At 47.3% G+C, this 26,629-nt stretch overlaps 1 protein-coding gene across 5 annotated transcripts in view; it reads left to right on the top strand.

Annotated features, from left to right (window-relative positions):
* Positions 1 to 26,629, top strand: part of LOC135897339 (uncharacterized) — a 137,431-nt gene that overhangs the window by 65,647 nt on the left and 45,155 nt on the right. Inside the window, exons 2-4 of one of the 5 annotated variants that reach the window (XM_070538863.1) lie at positions 9,002 to 9,104; positions 17,065 to 17,154; positions 17,242 to 17,306. The exons of 2 other annotated variants lie outside the window; for them this stretch is intronic. The gene's annotated coding sequence lies outside the window, so the exon portion shown is untranslated. Of the gene's footprint in view, positions 1 to 3,724; positions 3,743 to 9,001; positions 9,105 to 17,064; positions 17,155 to 17,241; positions 17,307 to 26,629 lie in introns of those variants that run through there. 2 more of the 5 variants (XM_065425954.1, XM_070538865.1) reach the window with 2 other exon arrangements.

Below are 26,629 nucleotides of genomic sequence, written 5' to 3'. Positions count from 1 at the left end.
ACGATAGTGGAAGAGAGAACAGCCTAGAGGAATTCGAAATCCCACAGGTAACGCCAGAAGAAGTAAAGAAAGCCTTAGGAACTATGCAAAGGGGGAAGGCAGCTGGGGAGGATCAGATAACAGCAGATTTGTTGAAGGATGGTGGTCAGATTGTTCTAGAGAAACTGGCCACCCTGTATACGCAATGCCTCATAACCTCGAGCGTACCGGAATCTTGGAAGAACGCTAACATAATCCTAATCCATAAGAAAGGGGACGCCAAAGACTTGAAAAATTATAGACCGATCAGCTTACTGTCTGTTGCCTACAAAGTATTTACTAAGGTAATCGCAAATAGAATCAGGAACACCTTAAACTTCTGTCAACCAAAGGACCAGGCAGGATTCCGTAAAGGCTACTCAACAATAGACCATATTCACACTATCAATCAAGTGATAGAGAAATGTGCAGAATATAACCAACCCTTATATATAGCTTTCATTGATTACGAGAAAGCGTTTGATTCAGTCGAAACCTCAGCAGTCATGGAGGCATTACGGAATAAGGGTGTAGATGAGCCATATGTAAAAATACTGGAAGATATCTATAGCGGCTCCACAGCCACCGCAGTCCTCCACAAAGAAAGCAACAAAATCCCTATAAAGAAAGGCGTCAGACAGGGAGATACGATATCTCCAATGCTATCCACAGCATGTTTACAGGAGGTATTCAGAGGCCTGGAGTAGGAAGAATTGGGCATAAAAGTTGATGGAGAATACCTTAGCAACTTGCGATTCGCTGATGATATTGCCTTGCTTAGTAACTCAGGAGACCAATTGCAATGCATGCTCACTGACCTGGAGAGGCAAAGAAGAAGGGTGGGTCTGAAAATTAATCTGCAGAAAACTAAAGTATTGTTTAACAGTCTCGGAAGAGAACAGCAGTTTACGATAGGTAGCGAAGCACTGGAAGTGGTAAGGGAATACATCTACTTAGGGCAGGTAGTGACCACGGATCCGGATCATGAGACTGAAATAGCCAGAAGAATAAGAATGGGTTGGGGTGCGTTTGGCAGGCATTCTCAAATCATGAACAGCAGGTTGCCACTATTCTCAAAAGGAAAGTGTATAACAGCTGTGTGTTACCAGTACTCACATATGCGGCAGAAACCTGGAGGCTTACGAAAAGGGTTCTGCTGAAATTGAGGACGACGCAACGAGCTATGGAAAGAAGAATAATGGGTGTAACGTTAAGGGATAAGAAAAGAGCAGATTGGGTGAGGCAACAAACGCGGGTAAACGACATCTTAGTTGAAATCAAGAAAAAGAAATGGGCATGGGCCGGACATGTAATGAGGAGGGAAGATAACCGATGGTCACTAAGGGTTACGGACTGGATTCCAAGGGAAGGGAAGTGTAGCAGGGGGCGGCAGAAAGTTAGGTGGGCGGATGACATTAAGACGTTTGCAGGGACAACATGGCCACAATTAGTACATGACCAGGGTAGTTGGAGAAGTATGGGAGAGGCCTTTGCCCTGCAGTGGGCGTAACTAGGCTGATGATGATGATGATGATGATGATGATGATGATGATGATGATGATGATGATGATGATGATGGGTTTATTGTTTCCATGCATTCGTCTTACCACTGCCTGCACTGTGTGTACTTCACACGTGCCATCGTATAAACAAGCAGTATTTCGATGACTTCGCGGGAGCACGCGAGTGAGAGATATCAGAAGACGCAATAGCTGAAAATTCCCCCCGCCCTCAGTCAAGGGAGCACATTGTTTTTATATCTTATGTTATTTTTTAGTGCCAACACCACTTTTACTAGTACTCAATTTTTTTTTACCCTTGCACTCAAATGCAGGATTAAACAACATATTGTATCGCCTGGTGTACTGCCCCGAGGTTGAATAGCCAATGCAACGCGTTTTAATTAATTAATATATTACGGTGACACAATATTAGTAGTTTGAAAGCAAATACAAAGCATGGAATTAAATATTTCTTCTAAACCACGTGCTACATTGCAATCATTTTCAAAGCAGAGACAACAAGAGCGAAGCTACATGAACATATATTCAGTTTTCAGTTTCAGTTTATTATTCTTAAAATACAATTTATTGGTAAGAGACAATATACAGACGAGGGTCCCAAAGTCGAACACTCCAACGGGACCCTCGGTTAATAATAAGAATGTACAGATGTATTAAAGAGCAAGCTAACTAAAAGAAACAAACACAACCGTGAAAATTCAACATAGAAAAATAAAATGAACAAAACAAAGTGTTTGTGTACAAGCCTATAGTGCATAAAAAGACACTTGACCTATTTAATGCAAAAGAAAAAGAGAACAAGCACTAGCTAGCACCACTAGCAAGACAAGAAGAAAAAAATAACCATGAAGGCTTCAGAATAGACCATAACGGGTGACATAGCTGGGGTGAACATGTGCATTAGTTGCAGACATCTGGGCTTCGAAGTTCAGGCGTTTCCCATGCCCTGTGAAAAGCCTGTAATGCTCACAGAGGCCAGGTTGTACAGACAACATGCAGGTACTGAGGCGAGAGTACGCCGAACGTTCTACACATACCACTGATCGAATTTCAGTGCCATCGATAGGTCGAACAACAGCCGATTCCGTGCAAAGCATGGGTTATTGCGTGACCCTTTTATGAAGGCGCCGTCACCTGCTTTTTAGTACGGAGCTCTTTGTTCAAAGCGTTTAAAAACAATGAGCACTTCACAGCTTTGCTCCGCATTCTCTGGCTTAGATTTCCGCATATTTTTTTCTCGTGACCCATCATTAATCGTGTCATCCCATCACCATCGTGTCCCATCAGTAACAACAGCCTAGTGTTTATTGTATCTTCTGGACTGTAGACGAGGCGACCAAGTTTAAACTTCCCGCCACGGTTGCTTGGTGGCTATGGTGTTGGGCTGCTAAGCACGAGGTCACGGGATCGAATTCCGGCCTCGGCGGTCGCATCTCGATGGGGACGAAATGCAAAAACATTCGCGTGCTTAGATTTAAGTGCACGTTAAATAACCGCATGTGGTCCGAATTAACGAAGTCCCCCACTACGGCGTGCCTCATAATCAGATCCTTGCGACACCACGAGAATATAAAAACACAGTTATCGCTCCGAAACTGCAGTAACCAAAGCGCGATTGCATATTTTCTCCGTCGAACAGCCGCGATCCGCCGCCGCCGTCGTCCTTGCTCGTGAAGCAGCACCGGAAACTAAGTGCGTGCTTGGCAATTTTTTGTGCGTGTTAAAGCACCCAACCCCGCAACAGTCATTTCAAGACATCGCTGAAGGCTTACAGAAGCGTTAAATCACAATCAAGAACGCAAACATGAAAGCACGCGCATAGGCGCTGGCGGGAACAGTGCTCGCCCGAGCCCGCCTATGCTTCGCAGCCTTGGCGCCTTAACGACAGACGGCGTTTTGCGCATAGTGCCGATTGGCTTGAAATTTTGTGTTAGTCCTCCTTTTGGCCCTCTTTATGCGGACAGTGATGAATCTATCATCCGACGAGTCTTCATCCGACACGGAGCACGCTTCCTCTCTTCCTCGTCAAGGACGGCCTCATTGACCTCTGGCCAGGAGGGCATCTGGAAGGCTCCGCGTCCATGGCCACAAGACCGGGAGCCGAGGCACCAGGAAATTCCGAAGGTTTCGCCAGAAACCTGAGAACACAGATAGAAGCGTTCTACCAAGACGACACTTCGTCGTCGTCCTGCATTACATCGGTAATGTACAATCTGGCACTGCAGGTAATCAAATTAAAGCTGCAAGCATGGGAAGAGAATGATGGCATTCTTGGAGATCTTCAGAATGGCTTTAGAATAAGCATATCAGAAGAAGCGAACAAACACTGACACGAACAAAATAGGAGAAACTACTTGTGCCTAATAAATGAAATAAATAAAATATAAATTAATGAGAATTAAAGTGAATGAAAAAACAATTTGGAGCAAGTGGGAACCGAACCCACAACCTTCGCATTTCGCGTGCGACGCTCTACCAATTGAGCTACCGGGGCGCCGTTTGCGCATCCACTTTCTTGGGTATTTATGTGTCCCAGTAGAACCCTGGGAGTGTTAGCCAGCGCCAACGTTCACAGACCTTGGCGGCGGACGTGGAACGTTCTTGTTGCCGTAGGGCTCACGAGAACGTAATCTTTTTGGGTGAACGCAACTGGTCAGTAAAACCGCACATGCTACCCGAAGGCATCAATGTTGCTGAACTCGAGACCATCGTTATGTAATAAATGAGAAGAAAGGGTGTTAACCGAGGAGCCCGATTTTTATTATTCATATCATAAGAAGCCAACAAGCACTGACACGAAGGACACTTCGTTTATTGCGTTGAAATAGCTCGACTGCGCGCCTTCTATGTCCACTTTACGCACATAGAGCCAAGACCATATCCGCTCTTTCCCCATTGGTACTTTCGAACAGTTGCTTACCATTGTTTAGAGGCTGAATTTGATCAACATGCATTTACCATCGCACCTAAACTTGCGTATTGTTCCCATTAGGTTCGCAAAAATTTGACCTGTTGTTGTTATGCCAGCCCAGCCGCCTAAGTTTTACACTGCTCTTAAAACCCTATTGATAACCCTATTGACCACTTGCATGCGTATTCTACTGGAAAATGCGCATTTAACTCACTCATTTGGAACATTGCCTACACATTGGCCATACCATGCCCGTAATTTCCCCCCGATATAAACAGATGCCTTGCTCAGCTCACCGAGGACAACTGAGAAAGAAACTGTGAATCTCGTATGATGCAGGAAAACACGTGGGAAAACGGGGATTTAGTAATTAACTGCAGCACTTGCATTTAAAGCAGGAAAGTGAGTAACGCAACGGATTGTGTTTAAAATTCTCGCCATTTTCACGGAATTTCAACCTTCACTCGTGCTGTTATTTTAAGAGTCTGGGAAACATTTCGATTTTGAAACACTCTGCAACGCTTGAATTAGTAACTTTCTACAAAGGTTGCAATAAACCTACACGGAATAAACATAGATCGCTCGTCACTCAGAATATCGCCTAGTACTTCGAATAAATGTAAACACCATGCCTCGCATATTTTACCGAGCGTACGGGGGGAAAACAACCAAAAGCCGTCTATAGCATAAAAATTGGGAGAAAGCAACTATTCAGCAACAGTTTTCACATCACATAAGCAATCTACGAATCGCAAATTTTCGTGACACGTCACCAAAAAGTGGTCCTCGTGCTTTTTATTACGATATATCTATTGTTTTTGCTCCTGCCAGCAAACAACTAATAGTGTAGGTCTTATTTAGAAACAGCCTGAAATTGCAATCACCAGAGTCAGAAGTGAGATATACCTTTAGAAAAAAATTTACGAAAACTTAGAGTTCTATTGATATTGAAATTCCTCGCACATTCGACTAAGGTCATTTGCGCGAGCATATCTTCGACAAGTCGTGATTACACAATGAAATTCGCCAGTTATACCTGTAAGAGGTATGATTAGATTTTTTTATCGTGATAGGATGCTGGGACTGCAAGACTATGCGGACTATGTGTGCATAGAGATTAAATAATTCCAGCAATTGATAATCTGCCGATTTCATGCTTTACGGCACGCCAGTCCTAGGGCAGGGCTGATTATAATAGTTTATCTGGATCTTCCCCTCACCCGCAGGTCAATGGCAGCAAGCTGATTGTGTTTTCAAATACGGACATAGTGTTCCCAAAAATCTGGACATGATGCAATTTGCGCAAGCTGACAGTTTCTTAGGGCGGGAAGTGCCCAGTGCAAGGTGTTCTCCACAACGCAAGCGTATATGGGGAATCCCGCGCGTCGTCCGCTACACAGCCTCACGAGAGGACACAAATAACAATCCTCGCTGTCCAAGCGGTGTATGCGCACCAAAGAAAAGCACTACTGATGTGGTCACTCAATTCGGAAAGAATATTTAGCTTGAATTGTAGGTTTGTTGGACATTCCAGCGTGCAGCCCGAAAGTGCCCACTTTCAGAAGTGGTGTAGTGGGGGGAGTGGGTGGGGAATCACATACTTTGACCCCCCACTTCTGACAGGGGGGGGGGGGGGGGAGCAAGTGCCCCCCTGAAAGATAGGTCTAGGCACGGAAAGGAAGTGCCATGTCCCGCAATAAGCAACATGTTCGATGCATGGTTGAGCACGCCGCAATACAATAGCGCACGAGGGCAGTCACGTGGTTTTATTTCATATTTTCAGGGCTTTGTTTAAACGCCGGAAAAATATCACCACGCAGCGTGTGTGTTGCCACAAAAAAAATTGGATCTGTCGTTCTGGAATACCATTTACAACGTAAGGAAACTCACTTTGCCCTAACAGGAATATTAAAATTTTTGCATAATTGATCTTATTTATTACCTAGTTAAGTGCAATATGAAAAATATCTTAAGGAACGCCACATGACGGCAAACCATATGTCGTTGGTTTCATTAAGTTGCGGTTAACCACTATTATATTAATTGATTGTTGAGCGTGTTTTTGCGAACGCCAGTCGTCTCCTTTCGAAATCTGAACGCAACTGCTCTATTATGGAGCGGGAATGTCTTGCCCTTGTCTGGGCGGTTTCGAAATTCCGTCCTTACCGGTATGCCGACCTTTCCTTGTTGTCACAGACAATTAGGCGCTGCCTTTGTTCACTGAACGACTGGACGACTCGGTCGTTGGGCGCTGTGCATTCAGGAGTATTCTTACTCCGTTGCCAACCAGTCTGGCCACCTCCATCTGGAGGCGGGTTGCTTGTCCCACTATCCTGTTGACCCACCAGATGTATCACACATCGAGTCTACTCGGTGCATCATGTCTATGTCTAAGTTTCTCCAGATTGGTGAAGACTAACGTTGTGATGCTTCCGTGCGATCGCTCATTGACCGTCTCGAATCGGCATCTAATGACGCGTCACTGCGCAGGTTCATCCTCTTGAATGGCACACTTTACCGTCGTAACGCTCAGCCAGATGGCCCTGGGCGGCTTCTCGCTGTACCCAAACATCTGCTTTCCGCAATCCTGCACGAGCTTCACAATGAACCAACTGCTGGTCACCTTGGCGTATCGCGCACGTACGACCCTGTCCGGCACCGCTTCTTTTGGCGTGGTCTCGCCCGGTCTGGGCGACGTTGCGTAGACTCCTGCGACAAATGCCAACGTCGTAAACGACCTACCGAAGTCCCTGCTGGGCTGCCTAAACCGCTCTGCATCCCGAGCGAACCATTCTTCCGTGTTGGTTTAAACCTTCTCGGTCCTTTTCCTATATCCGGCAACAAGTGCGTCGCCGTTGCTATAGATTATGCGACCAGGTATGCAATCACTCGAGCGCTCCCCACCAGCACTGCTACTGACATTGGCAATTTTTTTACTACACGATGGCATTCTACACCACGGCCCCTCTCGTCAATTTCTCACAGATCGAGGCCGCGAATTTATGTGCCGTGTAATCGACGATATTTTGAGCTCCTCCTCAACGCAGCACATTTTGACCACTTCCTACCATCCCCAAACAAATGGCCTCACCAAGTACCTAAATAACGCCGTCACGGACATGTTCTCAATGTATGTTTCATCTGACCGCCGTGACTCGGATCTCGCGCTACCTTACGTAACCTTCGCCTACAATTCGTCGCGTCAAGACACCGCCGGTTATTCATCCTTTTATGTGCCGTATCGTCGCAAACCGACATTACAACTGAACGCCCTTCCTCCGGCTGCTACAGCGCCGCCTAGCGAATATGCACGTGATGCCATCGCTTGTGTTGATGACAGGCGTCAGATTGCCCGCACTCAGCTGTCGGCCTCGCAAGTCACTCAGAAGTGACCTTATAACAGCCGACATCACGACAGCCTTAGTTCTAATGTGGTGTCCATTCCGTCGAGTTGCCTTGTCAGAAAAGTTGTCATATCGGTAAACGGGCCCTTACCGAATCGTCCGCCAGGTCGCGGACATCACCCAAGAGATTGTTCCCGTCTCACTGACTGTGCCACCTATACGATCGCTCCCAGTGGCATAGTTCACTTGAGCAGACTGAAAGCATGCCTCCCTCCATCTAAAACCACTGTTTAAAGTGCACTGCGACGGCGCTCTTACCGCCGGGGGTAATGTTACGCAGCCAGCTCATTGCGGGAGACATCCTGCTTCGAGCAGACGACGATGAAGACGGGCCTGGCTGGTGGACAGACTGTCCACCATATTGGCTGCTGCTGTGTACCTAGTTTTAAATACACTGTAAGTAGTCACGCCTCGTGTCGTTTCACGTACAAATTTCTGACCGAATTTCACCCAGGCCGATGGTACCCGTGCGGTCAAATAAAAAGGTTCGGGCCTAATCAGAGATTTGTTTTCCATATCGGGAAGATACAAGATTGTTTAGAATGAGGTCATGTGAGACGTTGTCGAAGTCCAACGCTACAGGTCCAACGCCAGAATTGCTCTTGTTTCAGCTGTACTCGGACCATCCACAACATCCTCCTTCAGTTTAAGATCGACTATGTCCTGCGCAGACAAACCTGGTCGATAGCCGAATAAGGAAGAATTGGTTCGCTTCGAGATAACACAGGCAGCACATAAGAACTACGTGCTTGAAGTGCTTGCCGATACAGGAAGTCAGTGAACGGGTTTGAGATTTTGGAGGGACAATGGTTTCCCGGGTTTCCAAATTCAGGTAATATCGGCGTGTCGCCATTTATGTGGAAGCGTTCCGTTTTCCAATAGTCGTTGTAATATGCAGTGAGTTGCCGTATGGCCTCATCGCCGAAGTTGCATAGTAGGGCATAATGAATGCTGCCTGCTTCGGGCGACCTTCGGGCGAACTGTATTGTGTGCGTTGGGTTGAGCAGTGCTCTGAGGAGGGACCACGTTTTCTATGTACTCAGTTTGCTATTAAAGCGGTCGCAGAGGTTGTGTCAATTGTTATTAGTGAGGTTGGTGGCGTATCCTTCCGCTTCTGTTGTGATCCGGACAATTTCTTGTTTCAGCTTATGGTTGCGCCACTGCCTCTTCCATCGTTTGGTCAGGCCTCTTCGAGCATCGCAGAGGCGGAGCAGATTTCTGTCAACATCCTGTGTCTGCGTTTTTGCAGTGAGTAGCTTGGTGGCAGCGCTAAATATTCTTGCAGCTGTTGTGTCCACTCGTGTATAAATGGCGTGACGTGTTGTTGAGACTTGGATCTGCTGCGCCGGAAAGCGTCCCAGTTGCTCACTTTAATTGCAGTTGTTGGGTGCGTATGCCCACCAGTTGGACTTCTGTTGCTATATTGCTGCGGTCACAGCCCAGGTTCTTCATTAGATTCTTCCAGGAGCGTTGAGTCAACCCTTTGACCATTGTTAGGTCGAGGCAAGTATCCCTGCTTACGTTGTTACCTGTTCTAGTTGGTGTGTCGGGTTCTGTCAGCAGAATGAATCGATGAAGGCTTTTGGCGTGGGCTAGACGGCGGCCTTTTGTTGTTTCTTTTTGATACCCCTAGGCTGGGTGGGACGCATTGAAATCTCCCAGAATAATAAATATTCTGGCTTGTTTTGCTGGCGGCCGAAACAGGATGTCCGAAATTTTCTCGTGGCAATTTAGGTGCACCGTACATAGTAAGTAAAAACAAGCTGGTTCGATATCGACTCCTGCGTGCAATTTCTAAGAGCACATTCTAATCGGGATATCGCAAGATGTGTGCGGGTGACGCATGGGCGCGATTTATAGCCGCCGCCGCAGACAGACCTCTACTCATGCAGCGCTTGTTCCCATACAGACGACGCGCGCTAGTCTGGAGCCATCTCGTACCCACCGTCGCCGTGCCGACACGCTTTTCTCCTCACGCTTTCGTTCTACCAACGACGATGCGACACTTCGTCGCGGGGAAATCGTGCCACCAGCGTCAGAGGTGACAGCAGCCAAGGAAGTCTCACATGGAGCCTTACTCGTACCCGCATGCCATCGCCCCTTGCAGAGGCAGCGGTACCTGTCACACGCGCTGGTATTGTGGACTGACCCCAGCACCTGACGCCGCGGACGAACGTAACCCTTCCCGTCTCACGGCACCCTGCCGCCGGCACGCCGACGCTCAACGCACGAACGGGCGCCAAACAGCTGCGCTCTGAAAAGGAGTAAATAGAGTAATCAGCAAACTAACGAAAAATACGCGATGCCACTAACCAACTCGGCTGAGTGTGCAGCCCAGGAGCAGCTATAAATCCGACACATTAAAGCGTTTGGGTGAAAGACGTTCATTGAAAAGTGGCACATACCCAGTGCAGTTGTGGCGCGGCCTCCTGAAGCGTCGGGCTGCTGTTCTCGAGGAACAGCGCGACGAGGTTTGATTCCGCTCTGCATGAGAGAAATTTGTGGATATTTTCCATCATTGTAGAGCTGCACATTCCCAAGTGGCACACACCTCGTTACCCAAGTTGGCGTCAAAGATGCTCATTGAAGAGCGACACGCACCCACTGGTACATACCCGAATCCAAGTTGACACAAAAGAGATTTACTGAAGACAAGCACAGACTGAGTGGCACATACCCAGTGTTCCAAGTCAGCATCAAAAATTTTCTTCAAACAGTGGTACCTATACCTACCCAGTCCCGCATCTACTGTCACCTATGTCAGTACGAAAGAGGTTCGTTCAACAGCAGCACGTATACACACATTGTCACTTACTGACCCAGGTATAGGCGGGAAAATGGCTAGATATAAACATATATAGATAGCTAGAGAGATACTTACTCCACAGAAAGCTTCATGATCGAAGCCCACTAAAAATCTCACCGATTTCAAAAGCGCAATAACAGCAGCTGCTAGAGTACCATGAGCAGCACACGATAACCATAGCTTTAGAGCAGTGCTTTGTCATTCTTGGCCTTGGCTTATCCTGTGTTCTTGCGCTGTTCCAATTCCAACACGTATCGTCTAGACCGTGTCAACACCCTGATTCAGTCCATATATTTTATAAGAAGAAACTAAATAGGCTGGAATACATGTATCGCTAATAATTTCCAGCCCAGTCCTTCGAGAACATTATCAGGACCAATTTAGTCGCCAACAGCATGAAGTAGTTTATTTATTTGTAACATACCTTACAAAGCAAGGGGGGCATAGAATCAAGTAAACACGTACAATCTAGTAACAATATAAAAAGGAAACACCAGCCAAATGCACCGCCTAAAAATTTGAGAAACATATTAGCTACATACAGGTGTATACAGTGCGTAGAATGAGTTAAACGAGTTTAGTGAGTGCCTGAATTTTTCGCGGCCAGTTTCCGCAACTATGTTATCGGGGATGCTGTTCCAGAGCCGAATGGCACGTGGGATTGCAGGCGAGTTAAATGCTTGTCTTTCACCATAGATGCGCATGAAACTATGATGCGTGTGTAATCTGTGCGATGTGTGCGATAACGTTTCTAAATGTAGGGGAGCGTTTGTTAGTATGGTGGGCGTATTTATGAAGTAATGGCAAAAGGCTATATGTCCCGACGTATACTTAGCAGCTGAAGTGAAAGGTGAATCTTTATTTGAGTTACCCAAGAACGGTAGTCATAATTCCGGGAAATTAAACGTGCGGCTCTATTTTGGAATATTTCCAGCATATCAATTACGTAATTTTGGTGAGGAGACCAGACTGGAGCGGCGAACTCAAGTCGAGCGCGAACAAATGTTTGAAACGCCAGTTTGCGCATAAGTGTAGGCGAGTTTCGAAGGTTACGTCGCAGGTAACCCAGTGAGAAGTCCGGGAGAGGTTTGTTGAAAGATTTACGCCTAGATATTTAAATGATGTGGTCCGAGATAATGGTACATTTTTAATACAGTAGGAATAGTCCAAGTTAGTGCGTTTTCGGGTAAAGGACGTCACGTTACATTTTGATGCATTTAGAGCCATTAGCCAGGTGTCACACCAATTAGTAATTTCGTAAGGATATTTTTGGAGGATCAGGTGGTCATCAGAGCTGTTAATAGAACGATAGATAATGCAGTCGTCAGCAAAAATGCGCTTGCATGATGATAAGTTATTGGGTATGCCATTAATGTATATCAGAAAGAATAAGGGAACCAAGAACGCTTCCTTGTGGTACACGATGGAACATCTGAAGGGGGCGAGGAGAAGCTGTTAGCGAAAGTAAACTGCTGCCTGTTAGAAAGAAAATTTCGAAGCCAGGATAGAATTAGTGAATCAAGTTTTAATGATGATAACTTCACAAACAGGCGACAATGGGCTACGTGGTCAAAATCTTTAGAAAAATCCAGAAAGATGCTGTCAGTTTAAAGGTTTGAGTCCATGTTAAAATGCAGCCTGCCTGATTAGCAGACTGCAGCCCTTCACCAACTGCACGTTGAAAACAAAATAGATGTTATAGTAAGAGGGGCTGTAGTTCTTTCCCATGCCATCACTGTTGCGAAGGTATGCATCACTGTTGCGAAAGTCCTCTCAAAATGAAATAGAAAATGCACCAGGCCAATTTATCGTGCAATTACTTAAGAGTACAACATTCAGAACACAAGCCTACAGCACTCGAACAAGCAGCATATGATGCTAAACCTGCACTCATTGGAAAATGAGGAACTACAGGAGTTATAAAATTCAACTACATGTGCAGTCAAAGCCCGTATAACAGGGCGAGCACGACAGTTGCAGGTGTTGTACAGTTGCACAAACCTTGACAGGGCACATAAAATTACCATCCCTACTTAAAGCTGTATCATCAGAGTCCCTTTTGGTGCAAGACAACAACCACACCTGCATTCCAAGAAATTAGCCCTACCAACTACAGCTACAGCGATGAGCACAGTTAGGGTGAACACGCGAGCGCGTGGCCGACGACACTGTTGGCGCCGCATCACGACAATCACTGGAAGCACTGCACATGCGCAGTACACGTGTAGCGAGGCTGTCTTTCTACCGCGCGCATCACGTCACTGGAGAGGCCCGTCCATCGTCTGCTAGCCGAACTTTTGCCTTGTGAGCTGATACTTTCGGCATTTAAAGTGCTTCAAGAAAACAAAACTGAAAAAAAACGCACATAGCTATGTGGGGCGTGACTAATATCTTCAGAGTTGTTCCGCATGCAAATACAGCATATAAAACACCGAGCATCTACCGCAGACGTTCAGTCTGTCGCCACATGCTATTATGGCTAGAGTTCCGGATCATCAAAGACGCTCTATCGTTGACCTTTCACTAAAAGGTTATTCCCAGCGATACATCGGCTCTTTAGTAGGTAGGCCTCTCAAGACGGTGAACCGAATATTTCAGGCATATAAGAACGAAGGTCGCATTCGGGATGCGCCACGTGCACCTCGTCCTAGGGCTACCACAGATGACGAAGATGCATGCATAATTGCAGCTGTTGTCGAGAATCCTTTTTTGCCTGCCGCAGCAGTTCGCGAGGAGTTGGATTTAGACGTTTCGGACACTACTGTTCGACGTCGCCTGCGTAGTTCAGGCCTTCGCAGTTACGTCGCAGCACAGAAGCCGCTACCTACGGCTGCCAACAGGGAAGCACGACGGTGGTTCGCTGAGCAGCACGTGTCGTGGACAACCGAAGACTGGGGACGTGTCATCTTTTCGGACGAGTCCGCGTTTTCGATGCGACAAGACCAAAGAGTGCTTGTGTGGAGACAGTCACGAACACGGTAACGTAAACGTTTTCGTTGAAGAGTGGGTTTCTTACTTTATTTAACAACGCCATGCAGGAACGATCCAGACAACGTGCAACGCGTCTCTACCAGCGGAAGAGCAAGTGTGAGCATGTGGGGTGTGGTTTCGCAATATGGTTTAGGACCATTACACCGCATACGTGGGCACTTATCATCTCAGCAATACTGCAGTATTTTGAACGATGTGCTGTTGCCATATGCGAGCAGTTTATTCCCCGACGGCAACTATCTTTTCCAGCAAGACCGGTCACCGATCCACACGGCCAGGGTTGTGAAGGACTTCCAGGCAGAGCAGCACATACCCGTACTGGAATAGCCATCGAAAGGGGCGGACCTTAACATTATTGAAAACGTGTGGGGCCGCCTGAAAGCTGCCTTGGCAAGAAAGCCCCTTCATTCCGCGACTTCCGACCAGTTGTGGGCCGCAGTCAGCCACGAGTGGGAAAGCCTAAAGGCCAATCACGAATACGTGCAGGCACTTCATGACTCGCTACCGTCCAGGACAGCGGCAGTCGTTTCTGTCAGTGGTGACGTGACTCGGTTCTAGAAATTCTAATATTTTATTTCCCTGTAGTACGTCTGTTCCACTTACACTGCGAGCTTGCAGTTTAGTTCAATAAACAGTTGAAACACAAAGTGTCTCATGCTGATTTATTCATTGACGCACCACATTTTCTACCAGATGGGCCAGCAAGCACTGAAAGTATCAGCTCAGCAGACAAAAATGCGGCTAGCAGACGACGAACGAGCGTCTCCAGTGACGTGGTGCGCGCGGTGTAAATATTCTTTCGCGGAGCGCATACTGCGCATGTGCAATGCTTCCAGCGATTGCCATGACGCGGCGCTAGTAGTGCCGTCGGCCACGCACTCGCGTGTTCACCCTAACTGTGCTCATCGCTGTACCTGGTATCAGACCTGTTTCGCTTGTGCGAGGCCATATCCGATTGTTGGCGCTCCCTTATAAAAGAAAACAGTAAAAAAAAAAACTGGTGAGAACGAGCAAAATTTTGTTACAAAATACAACAATAAATAACCACCTTATTTTCCTCGCCATATGAAAGGAAAAATTTTGCGCTTTGCCCCGCATAACAGCCCGCACGCAGTTTAGAGCTCAGGAGGCTAAAATGAATTCGTTACGAATGACACCTGCAACACCAGCTCGTAAAGACAGGCGCGCTGCAATAGAACACCTTCGGCGACGAGCAGTCGTCGTTTACGTTTTAACGCGATAGCGTTAAGGAGCTCGTGTCGCAGAAAAGCCGGTGTCGTCGGCGTCGGGTGTCGGCGTCGGCGGCGTTGACCGTGAGCGATAAATCACGGCAGGCGCTTCATAAATAAAAAGCAACTTCCAAGATTGGCCCGGTGGGAATCGAACCCAGGTCTCCGGAGTGTGAGACGGAGACGCTACCACTCAGCCACGAGTTCGATGCTTCCAAGCGGTGCAAACGCGCCTCTAGTGAATGCGGTGTTGCCTTCGAAACGAGCCGTGGAAAGTTATACTGCGGTGTATATCGGTAATTATGAACATGTAACGTACAGAAGTCACAATTACACGAGTTGCGAAGTGCGTTTCCGCTGCATTTCTTCTGCGCTTTCCGCACACGCAGAGCCATCTTGCGGCAAACACAGAAGACCCCCTCCTCTCAATGTACGGCGCTGCCCCGACAGGAGGCGCGCCGCGCGCGCATTGGGACCGCTGCCAGGCGCGTCGCAGGACTCCCTCTCCCCTGACGACGCTTCGCCGTGCATCCGGTTTAGATTACTATCTATCTCTCTGCCCGTGCCGATCACGACGTTTGGCTGGCGTAGATCGTTTCCCCTCCGAGACACCGAGTTCTTTGGTTCGTTTCGTTCGCTCAGGCGCACGTTTCGTTGACGCGCCGAACGCTGCGTTGCTCGACGCTCACCGCGTGATAGGTGGGCGCTAAGTCCGATGCGGGGCGCATCGTAAGTGATTGCTGTGCCGTAGCGCATTGTCTTATACCCCTTGGCGGGTCGACGGGAACGCTGTCGCGTCCCACTCTTGAAGGCGAAGCTTAAGCGTCCTCCAATTTTTTGTAGACGCATGCTACGTGACGAGCAGACTTTGGTTTACTTTCATTCGCAATAACGCTCACCAGCAGGGCAACATACTATTGCCTACAACTTGGCGTTCACGCTTAATTGTCATGCCGTGCACCAGCTGCAAGTATCGCTAACCGCAAACTCAACTGTTCCGCTTAACCGTCGGGAGCTCTGCCTAAATGAAAACACGAAAAGGCTTGCCTTTTTGTTATAGCCAAGGTGAAGCACCGGCGCGGGATTCTGCTCTGTAGGCTTGTTGTCCAGAAAGTGCTCGGAGCAAACCTGCGTGTTACAGGTATTACGTTCGAAGGGCGCAAAGTTGAACGTGGCACCAAAATATACACAGATCGAATACTCACTCGTGCATTTTCACTGGGTTGGTAGTTCTTCCTATTCACTGCAGCTATCCACCGGTGGCGCAGCTTGTCATTCTTCGTTGCGGATGGAAATCGGTGCAGGCTGAAAACACCGCACCGGCAGGATTCCCTACGTGTGTTGTGCTCTTCGCAAACAGCGCTAAGCAATCTGCTCCTTTTGCGCTGGTTGTTTTGGCATCCAAGCACGACGCGATGATGCCCAGATGACTTCTTGTAATTTGGATCCGCGTGAACGGGCACATTTCCGCACATTGGAGTCCTAGAGCTGGCGCTTGCCATGTCTACTGGTCGCCGGCGAACACACTTTGGCAGCCCAGTACAATATGGCGTTGGTCGACCGGGCAATCCGGGTGCGAGAGTATGCGTTCGGTTAGTCTGGGTGCGAGGCTAGCGTGTTCTGGCTTATAGATGATGGTAAACATGAGATGAAATAATATGTTCCATCATTTTACAGCATATGCACGTTATCAATATCGGCCGGTAGTTCTAAGCCAAATTTTTGTCAGCGTCATTGAAAATAGGTATAACCTTGGCTGTTTTCCAATCTTGGGGTATCTGACCTGTCAATAAAGATTGATGAAAAGTGTGGAATAAAAACTTGCCAGATACTGAGACTGTATTTTTCACCATTAATATTTATTCACTCTTTCGGATGTCTTTCAATCGCGCACAGAAAAATGCACGCGATTAGTCTCTGACGTAAAACTATCATACTCAATCTCTCTGCTGTCTCAACGAGTCCATATATATGCACATGATTTGCCTTTGACGAAAAATTACCGCAGCTACATGAGCCAGCCTTGCATAAACTGCCTTGTGTCTGCAATTGTTTGGTATTAGCTGCACTATTACAGCCACCACATGCTGATTGGACCATCTGATATTATCCTCAACCCTGCCATTCCCCTCACGTGTCGCCAAAGGTTGCGTACATTCTACCATTTGTTTTAACAATACAGAGGATCAACTTTACCACCTTTTTCTGCACTGTGGATCAATTTCCACACCGCTTCAACTTCAATGCTTCTAGACACCATGCACTTCGTCTCGTGAGTGTGTTCTTTTTTTGTTCACTGCAGTCAGTACCAGCTATTGCAGTCACGCAGCAAAATGTAACGATCATGAATTGTTTCCAGATTAAGCACGTGGTAACCTCCGCAGAGCCCTCAGTCACCAGTTTTCTTGGAGACCATTTGCAAAGGTAACTACCAGCTGCTCGAGGACGGCCTAGTGATGTCAATGTCCACTCAGAGTTTCTCTGAAGCAACAACTATTCTAATTGGAACTTAAAATCCGTTCGCTACTATAATATTTCTGTTTGCTTTAGGTTGAATAGTAACTATTGTAAGATATTTCCAAAGTTGGGCCACCGAAAAGAAAAATAATATCAGAAGCCTTTGCCCAAACAGCTGCGTACATGAGGCTCTGTAAAGCTATAGCTTTGAACGAAAAAAATTGTCTGCTTGGATCTGGCTAAACCGGGAGTGCAGAAACTTGTCCATGCATAGGCGCAGACGACGGGTAGGAGGGGGGGGGGGGGTTGGCAGAGCCGCCGCCCCCACGATGCCGAACCTTCGCCCTCCCCCCCCCCCACTTCTACCTACCATGTCATTGCCAGAAGTTTGTCACCCACACCATTTGAGGTTTCTTTTCAGTTGCCTCGACCTTTTCACTTACAATTTTATTGTGGCTAATAGCTTACTGCATCACTGTTGGCACGAACGTGCACGGATTTTAATTCACACTTTGCTTTGCTTCTGCAAATCCTGACAATAGAAGAACAAGCGCATTAGAAGTACCAGCGGCGGCTGCCTCATCCGTATTTTCTCACTTCCACATTGGTATAAATTTCCACAGTAAACACCAAGGAGATAGCGATAGCACGACCCAGATGTCGTTTCCCGCACCGACACCAGGCGCCGCTACTATACCTCAAACTCCAGCGCAAGACGCCCATAAGCTGGTACTTCATTCTATGACGCAAGCTTCGACACTCGTCGCCATGGACCTTGACACCGACAGATTGGCTCGCGATGGTGGGCTCAACTTCAGCGATTTGAGCACCGACGAGCGCGACCTGCTGCTGAGGGCTCGCGCTGCCGGCGTCGTTGCGTACTACGACGGCGGCCTCGACACCGGCTCTCCGGAGCGGGAAAGCAACGAGGGCTTCCCACGACATCACATGGTCGTGGCATTCTCGCTGCTTGCTCCAAATGAAAGTTTCGCGAGCCAGCAGAACCCTCACAGCGCGCCGCGATAACGAAACTACTGAAACTCCAAAGCGTACGCGGCGCAGAGTCGAGCGCGCAGAGTCGTGCGAAAACGAAACCTTTTGAACACCCATATTACTGAGGGGTAACGTCAAAATGTTATTTTTTCTTAGAATCGAATATATAGACGTAGACAAGTAGCATTTTTTTTCGTCTTATAATCGAATGAAATGCTATTTTTAATACGAGTAGTTGAGTATTAGTAACACAAATTAAGAGGAGTCCTTTCGTCATCGGGCTAGTACCGGAATGTCCCTGGGGGGTCTCAAATCGTGTCATGCATTTACCTCAATTTCTCGGTTACTAAAGCTCTGTTCACGATTATATTGACGCCGTAGACGTTCTAGAACATCGCTCTACCACTTTAACTTGAGTTTCTGGTAACCTTTAGTGTCCCTTTAAGTTTATGAAGTTGATTTGCACCAAGAAAACCTTTCCAAGCTTTCACACTTGCTTTATAAGAAGCCTACAGCATCATCAATATGCCGGCTGCTTTTAACTGCACCAACCAAAACTATTAAACCAAGTATTGACATCATTTTATCATTCGAGTGTTCAGATTGGTAACCTCTGGACGAGGAGTAAGTTGAGAAGTTGTGTGCATAATTAACAAAAGCTACGTTCATTAAAATTTCAGTAATTGATCTTAGGTGGCTAAATAAAATGAGCACTTTGGAGCCCGGCCTCGAGATTATCCAACCGAGCGAAGAAATTTTGATTAAACATGCTTCTGTAAGAGCCATGCGAACAAAAGTTTTCCAAGTAAACGTTCTTGGAAAGCGTAACTGACGAAGAAAAAGAAGTTCTGTGAAGTCATAGAAAAAACAGCGCTTCAAGACGGGACACAAAGGAGGATCCACACACACACTTCGCTAACAACTTGAAGCGCTGTCCTTTCTGTGATAATGAACTAGCCCGTCAGTCAATCCTTGCAAACCTGTAAAGTCAAGCTGAGCGCACTTAGCCTTTTCTGATGCCGTTATCAATAGTATGGCCCCGTGAGCGTCTTCCTTGTCGCCAGTCCGCTTTCTAGATTATTTTAAATTTGAAAGCGCGCCCTTAGGCATTATACAAAAGATGTTAAAAGTACACGAACAGATTCGACTCATGGAAAAAAATATATAGAAGTGAACGATGATGTGGTCGACGAATCCAACGTTCAAGGTCCGATAGGCGGCCATGCCGAAGGCCTGTTGCCCGGAGGTGGCTGAGACGGTTTATATTGAAGTCCTGGGCACGCACATAGTAGGTGTGTCACTGTCACATTTTTTACTTATGTGTTACAAAATGGGCACGATGCTCCGTAAAGACCATGATAATGTTGTGGCCAGAGAGCGGTCACAGACGGAGTGAGCGCGACCCCGGCACGTAGCCTCCTTAACGTAACCTGCTCTCGACCGGTTAACCCACCAGGCAGGTCTGACCCACACGGAGGTATAATGCCCCAACCACTGGCACGCGCCGAAAGCTTCGGCGCGCGCTGGCAAGCGAACGCGTCGCTTCTCGGCTGGAGGGAAAGGGCGCGCAACCACTGGAGACAAGCTCCGACGCGCGCCGAAGCTCGCTCTTTGACTGCGGCGCACTGTTGCTGGACTATTCCGTCTTCATCCGTCAAAGCCCGGCCTAAAACAGGCTGCTGTAAACTAAGCTTGAAACAATAAGTTAGTGATCTGTATGTGCTTTTAGATATAAAAAACACGTTTGAATAATGAATATACACCTGCCGCAACAGTTTGTTTTTATTTTTGAAGTAACAATAGTGTACAAAATATCGACATCAGCGCTCGCGCGTCGTCATGTCGGCAAGATCGCTTTGCAAACACCTGCACGACGATGCCATATATCAAAAACTGTTGTACCATTTCATTTTTTGGTAGCTCATTGCACAGCCAACTATGTAAGAATTAGGCGTGCAATGTATAACTGAAAAAAAATCTGTATTGGAAATATTGCCACGGAGTACTGACGGTAAATAAATAGTGCCGGCTCAATCCCAACGATAGCGGCTAGCAATGTCGGCAATCGTAGAAAATCTCATCTGCGGGTCAAGCGCGTTGGTTTGCATACGTCAGTCGTCGAAAGTTAAAGCCTATTCGCTGGTGCCCGCGCGCCTTCCAGAAACTACAACACAATTCGTGTCGCGCATGCAATCAGATTAGCAAGGTTCGTCGACAACAGACAGAACCATCGATAACATTCGCGAAACTTCCGATACGTTCAGGCGCATTCTGCACCGTGTCCGTGTCATCCGTGTCAGTGTCATCCAGCATCCGTGTCAATATAATTATGCTTGTTGGTGCATAAGAGAAACGTGAAAAAGTGAGTTCTGAGAAAATGAGCCAAACAGAATTGAAACACCTGTAGCACTCACAAAAAAAAACTAGAATAGCTAAAATGTAATTCGTATCTTGTCTCCCCCCAATTCATGATTCTGCCAAATCTAGCCCATGGAGCACCTCTATTATTCTAGGTTGTTTTGATGCATCAACACCGCATCCGGAGGCCTTCACATTGAGTGTATTGCTACAAAACATTTTCACAGTGTAAGGGCCATGTTCTATTGTAACTGGTTTCCACATATCAAGTTTGCCTTTCTTTACATTAATGAAATGACATACCGTCAGATAATACAAGCTTGAGAATTAGAGGGTTTTAATAGGAGTCTTTCGTTGCCCTTTGCCAAGTCATACTATTGAAGCACTTATTCGAATGTATGGGAGCAGCCTATTTGCATAGTATAAGAAATATATAAACAGGTTATTTTCAAAATTTATACACTTCGTCACCACAAAAAGAAAAATTGCAGTTTATTGTTTTCAGCCTGCTATGATGTTTTGACTGAGAGAGATATATTCAATTTGTTCTGCGAGGCACGCAATAATTGCTGTGGCATATTATTTTATTGCACAACACTGCATACAGTAGCCAGCCATTATTAAAACTCAGAAGAAATTAATAGCACAGTGCATATCAGGCACATAGAATATTATTGCACTTCCTTAATTCATGCCAGAACGACGACCACAGGCGTCCTTCACCAACAAGGTCAGCATCCATCGTGCCTCCTTACCATCGGGCTTCACACCCTCAGCCGGTTCGGAGCTTGTTGCCCTCCGAGGTGCCGTTAATTATATTAATAACCAACCGGCTAATCGGTGGGCAATATTCTGCGATTCAAAGGCGGCGTTACAATGTCTTCTGTCATCTCTTCGTCGCGGGTCATGTGAATAACTCGTGTTGGAGATACGAGAAATGCACCATCACATGATCATGAAAGGACACGACGTCGTGTTTCAGTGGCTGCCTGGTCATTGCGGTATCTCCGGCAACGACCTCGCTGACGAAGCTGCTAGGAAAGCCCACGAAGGAGCAACCCTTGTTTCTGTACCTTTATCGTGGACCGATGCAGCCCAACACTTAGGCAAGCTAGCGCACTCTTTTGACATTGGTAAAGTGGCGCACACCTGAATTCACTCAAGAAAGAGAGAGAGAGAGAGAAACAACTTAACTGGTCCATTATGAAATGAAACGCGTTAAGCGTCTGATGGGGTGGCTCCCTCTTCGCGGGCTCCATATGCTTCCAGGGCCGCCTGGCCCCTGTGGATCAGTCGGAGCTGGTCTTCCAGGGCGGGGCTGGACAGCATGATCTCCCATCGCTCGTAAAGGGTGGGGATAGCAGGGGGTTTAGTTATGGGTATAGGTGGGGGGTGGTCTATGGAAAAATTTCACTCTCCTATGACGTGCCGAAGGGTGCCTAATGCATTGCAGTGAGGACATGTGTTCTTATATCTCTCTGGGTATATTTTGTTCTGGAGGCAGGGGTGGGGAAAGGATCCTGCCTGGATTTGCCTGTATATTGTTTGTTCGGCTCTGGTCAAGGAGTGGTGGGGGTGCGGGAAGGTCTTCCTGCCGTCCCTGTAATACTTGACTATATGTCTGTAATTTGTGATGGGTTGCCATCCCCTTGCCTCCTCCTCGTTGGCCCGGGAGTTTAGCGCTCGGGCCTGTTCATGAGCATATTCATTGCCCTCAACTGAGGAGTGAGCCGGGACCCAAACTAATTCGATTGCTTGTTTAGGAGGCGTAGCTTTACCAATAATTTTTAGAGCCACAAGGGACACCCAGCCAGATCTGTAGTTCTTGTATGCAGCTTGTGAGTCCGTGACGATCTTGGTGACGATTGGTTGCAGGAGTGCGAGAGCTATCGCTGCTTCTTCTGGTTCCTCCGAAGACGGAGTGTAGATTGATGCGCAGGTGACCAGCTTTTCTAGCCCAGTGACCACAACTGTTGCCCTCGTGGAGCGTTTCGATAGAGAGGCGTCTGTATATAAGACAGTGTCGTCTTCCTCCAGGGTCCTGGAGATGGCTCTTGCCCGGGCGTCGCGTCGTCCGGCATGCCTTGTGGGGTTCATGTTGCGTGGTAGTGGTTTGCATTCCAACTTCTCACTCAACTTTTCGGGTAATTGGTCGTGGCGGGTGTAGTGCGATTCTTGCCATCCTAGCTTGCGGAGGACGCTTCTGCCCGCCTTGGTCTGGCTGAGGCGCACCCTTTGATTGGATAGGTGGGCTTCTACGAGCTCGGCTACTGTGTTGTGGACTCCCATTTGAAGTAATTTTGTCGTGGATGAATTTATAGGAATACCCAGGGCCTGCTTCGTGGCTTTCCTGATTATTGCGTCAAGTTCTAAGACGTCCTTCTTAAGGAGCTGCAGGTACGGCGCTGCATAGACTATTCGTGAGATAACAAAGGCCTCGACGAGGCGCAAGGTGTCCGATTCCTTGAGACCCCTCCGCCTGTTGGCCACTCGTCTGATCATGTTCAAGATTTGGTCTGACGTGAGCTTGATTTTTTTAATCATGGCTGTTGCCTTGCCGTCTGCCTGGATCAAGAGGCCCAGGATCCTGAGTTGAGGCACCGGGAGGATCCGGCTCCCTTCCAAAGTGATTTCTATGTTATCTGCTTGTGTCTTTGATGCACGTGGTCTGACAATGGTCAGCTCCGATTTTTGAGGCGAACAGCAAAGGCCACATGTCTTCACATAGCTGTTGATCGTGTCAGCCGCTTTTTGGAGCGTGTTTTCCATCCAGCCATCCGACCCTGCCCTCGCAGTCCAGAGGGTGATGTCGTCGGCATATAATGCGTGGCCCAGACCATCTATTGATTCGAGTAGCTTGGGCAATGGCAGGAGAGCCATGTTAAATAGGAGGGGCGAAAGGACCGAACCTTGCGGTGTTCCTCGATCCCCCAGGGAGATCGGTTGGGATGTCTCCTCTCCTATTCTGATCCTTGCCGTTCGGTTACGAAGAAAGTCTCGGATGTAGTTGTAAGTTTTCACTCCACAACCCGTGTTGCGCAGGTTGTGGAGGACACTTTCATGTGTGACGTTTTCAAAGGCACCTGTGAGGTCTAGCGCTAGTATCGCTCGCGGCGCCTGCTTCATTGCTCGGTTAATTACCAGTTCGCTGAGTTGTACGAGAACATCCTGGGTGCCCAGGTGTTGCCTAAAACCATACATTGTCTCTGGCATTTGATCGGTGGCATCAAGATGTCGCTGCAACCTCTTAAGTACCATACGTTCCATGACCTTCCCCACGCAGGACGTGAGGGATATCGGTCGCATGTTGTCGATGTGAGGTGTCTTCCCAGGCTTGGGTATGAAGCGTATTTCTGCCTCTTTCCATTCGTGTGGAAGTTTGCCAGACTCCCAGACCCGGTTCATATACTCGAGCAGCTGTCTGCGGGCCTTGTGCTCGAGGTTGTTAAGTAACTTGTAGGTGATGGTATCGGGTCCCGGCGCGCTGCCGCTGTTGCTCTCGGAGATTGCCGAGATCAACTCGGTGTCAGTGAATGGCTTGTCTAACGCTTCATTGGTAGGTCCTGCGTAGTCGGGAGGTGCGATATCACCCTTCTCCGTTTTCAGGTACTTGGCCTTCAGGTCGTTGATGAGTTTGTCGGCACCCCCAGTATAGTTGTTGAGGGTGCGCGTGAGGCTGCGATTTGTGGCGCCCTTGCTGCCGAGAGGATCGATCAGGTGACAAAGGAGGCACCACGTCTTCCTGGTAGAAAGGGTGCCCTGCAGTCCATCACACACGCTCAGCCAGTTCTCTCTGCACAGCTTCGACGCGTATTCAGCTGCTTGCTTGTTGAGATTATGGATGCGTTTGCGAAGTTTCTTGTTGTGTCGTTGTTTCTTCCAGCGTCTGGTGAGGCTGTGTCGTGCTTCCCAAAGGTGGGCAAGCTTTGCGTCCACACAGGGTGTCTGCAGTGTGGTCGCAATTTCCTGGGTGTATGTTTCTACCAGCTCGAGTTGTTCCTTAGCCCATTCCCCATACGGTTTGGTGCTGTTCGTGTCCTCGTCTTCATCGGCTGCTTGGCTTTTTCGAAGTTTGTCCCAGTCAGTTATCTTTGTTGTTCCCATTCGGGCCTTGAACGCGGGCCCCCTGATCGTAATATTGAGGATATCGTGGTCCGACCCCAGGTTCGCGCCTGTGTTCTGCCACGACACGTCCAAGGTTCCACTCAACATCGATTGCATTCCCTCGATCCCTCTATGCAACTGCGGCTGTTACCAGGTCTTCTGCGAAATGAGGAAACAGTGCTGTGCCGCTTACGTTTGGGCGTCGCATTCATCAGTGCATATGCATTTTTGATTGGAATGACTGATAGCGCCGAGTGCAATGCCTGCGGTGTCGAGGAAACCATAGAACACCTAATGTGCTACTGCCCATCTTTTGAAGATGAAAGGCAAGACCTCTGCAGAGCTCTCAATCAGCTAGATGGAAAGCCGTTCTCCTTGAACAAGATCTTGGGACCATGGCCTCGCATATCGCAGCTACAAAAGGCCACAGAAGCGCTGCTGCGATATTTGAAAGATACCGGATGGAGTCAGCATCTGTGATCCAGACTAAGTGACCGACTGATATCCCCAGTGGACTTTCTCTTCTTTTAATCTTTCCGTCCCCCTTTCCCTTTCCCCAGTGTAGGGTAGCCAACCAGGCTCAGTCCTGGTTAACCTCCCTACCTTTCATTTATCATTTTCTCTCTCTCTTCTTGATTCATGCCTTTTTTTAATTGCAAGAAAGCTACTGCACTAAAATAGTATGCTAGTACATACTTAAAAAGCATAATTTTATACTACGATAATAATCAATCATTCAAATTTTTTATTGTAGTGCCCAGGAACAGCTAGAGAGCCTTTGTACTGGTGCACTTAACGAGCACTATGTGAGACAAAATGTAGAGAAAACATGAATGTAGTAGACAAAAAAATTGAAGATAGAGAAACAAATAGGGAAAAAAGGAAACGCGGAAAAGTAAAAGGGAGTTAATCCTACGTCATTATCTACAGATACACAAAACACAGGAAATGAACTCTGAGGTATGTTTTGGAGTCGAGTCTTATTAGCACAATCTTGTAACAAGCTCAGGCAACGAATGTGGAATGCTACCTGGTATACTGTTGCGGCACAAACAAATGCATATGATCAAGAAGCTTTAAGGAATGTATAATGTCATGGACCACCTTATACAGGAACAAAAGGTGCGATTAATTAAGACTTGAATCTAGAGGTGCGAGTTGAAGTATATTTGAGAAGGCTCAACTGTGGTCGCCAGAATGGCAAAAGTGGTGCTTGAAGATAGACATCAATTTATTCTGGATGCGTTCAATGAGGTCAGAATTAGATTTGCTCATTGCACCCCCCTCCTAAAGAGGCATACTCTAGTAGTTGGAGGCACACAGCAGAATTTCAGAAACACGACAGGTGAGTGGAAATCATGCAATATACGGTATGCAATTCCAAGAGCGTGAAGTGCATCTTGTGTAATTATCTATGTGAAGAGAAGCTTAGCATTTTTGTCGAAGTACACACCAAGATCTTTCATTTCATCGACCCTAAGGAGTGAAGCATCACGTAGGGTGTATCAAAATTTCACATGGTGCGTTTTGTGCATATAACTTAATGCCATATTGTTGGAAGCATTTAAGAGTACTTATTGCTTCTGCAACAGTTTGAGAGTGAAAAAATGTCTTTTTGGAAGTCGATGCAGTGGTGAACACTGTTGACAGTCTGAAATAGTCTGAAAGTCTGAAATGTCGGCACACGAAGTCATGCTGTTCATTTATTAAAATTCTCTTAGCACTAACAGAAAGCGAGGAATCCCATATCGATTCAAACACCTGACGCACTGAAGAGGATAGACATAGGTCGGCAGTTAGTAACTGCACATCTAGCACCTGATTTGTGCATGGGC

The sequence above is a fragment of the Dermacentor albipictus genome, chromosome 1 (genome assembly GCF_038994185.2).
Source record: "Dermacentor albipictus isolate Rhodes 1998 colony chromosome 1, USDA_Dalb.pri_finalv2, whole genome shotgun sequence".
NCBI lineage: Eukaryota > Metazoa > Arthropoda > Arachnida > Ixodida > Ixodidae > Dermacentor > Dermacentor albipictus.
This window is presented reverse-complemented; position numbering and strand designations above follow the sequence as displayed.